Source organism: Malurus melanocephalus, unplaced genomic scaffold, assembly GCF_030028575.1.
Source record: "Malurus melanocephalus ecotype Western Australia unplaced genomic scaffold, MMel_1.1 scaffold_1280, whole genome shotgun sequence".
Lineage (NCBI taxonomy): Eukaryota > Metazoa > Chordata > Aves > Passeriformes > Maluridae > Malurus > Malurus melanocephalus.
In genome coordinates, this window is record NW_026624512.1 from 23,468 (window position 1) to 24,518 (window position 1,051).

Below are 1,051 nucleotides of genomic sequence, written 5' to 3' on the forward strand. Positions count from 1 at the left end.
CTCCCCAGTGCCTTCCCCTGCCCCCTGGTGGTCGCGGCCGGGCGGTGCCGCCCCCGGGCTCGAGGCTTTGCTGCCGCCTGGCGGGGGCGCCACGGCGGGGCCCGGCCATCGACTGTCACCGACTGTCACCGACAGTGTCACCAATCCTGCCCTGGCACCCACAGTGTCACCCACAGTGTCACCAATCCTGCCCTGGCACCCTCAGTGTCACCCACAGTGTCATCAGTCATGCCCTGGCACCCACAGTGTCACCAATCGTGCCCTGGCACCAACTGACATCGACTGGCACCGACAGTGTCACCAAGAGTGTCACCGACAGTGTTACCAGTCCTGCCCTGGCATCGACAATGTCACCAACAGTGTTACCAGTCCTGCCCTGGTACCGACAGTGTCACCGACAGTGTCACAAATCCTGCCCTGGTACCGACAGTGTCACCCACAGTGTCACCAATCCTGCCCTGGCACCCACAGTGTCACCAACAGTGTCACCGACAGTGTCACCAATCCTGCCTTGGCACTGACTGGCACCGACTGGCACCGACAGTGTCACCGACAGTGTCACCAATCCTGCCTTGGCACTGACTGGCACCGACTGTCACTGACAGTGTCACCCACAGTGTCACCCACAATCAGTGTCACAGACCCTGTCCTGTCCCCGGGGCGGTTCTCACACCAGGGTCCTGTCCTGTCCCCAACAGAGTCCCCAACGCTGTCCCTGTCCCGCCCCAATCCCTGTCTCCGTGCTCCCTCTCCTGCTGTCCCCAACTCGTCCCTGTCCCCACCTCGTACTGGCGGCGTGAGCTCAGGGTCGGGGACTGGGGGCAAACTGGGAGGGGCACTGGGAGCACTGGAGCGAGTCGGGGGGGCCCCCCGCCCCCGCTGCCCCCCGAGCGTCCCCCCGGGTCCCGTCCCCCCCCGCCCCCCGCAGGTCGCGGCCGCGGAGGAATCAGGGCGACGCCGGGCGACTCCCAGCAATTTTGGGTTGGGAACCGCAGAAATGCAGCGCGGCGCGCGCCAGGGCGGCCCGGCCCGGGGACAGCGACGGGCGGGG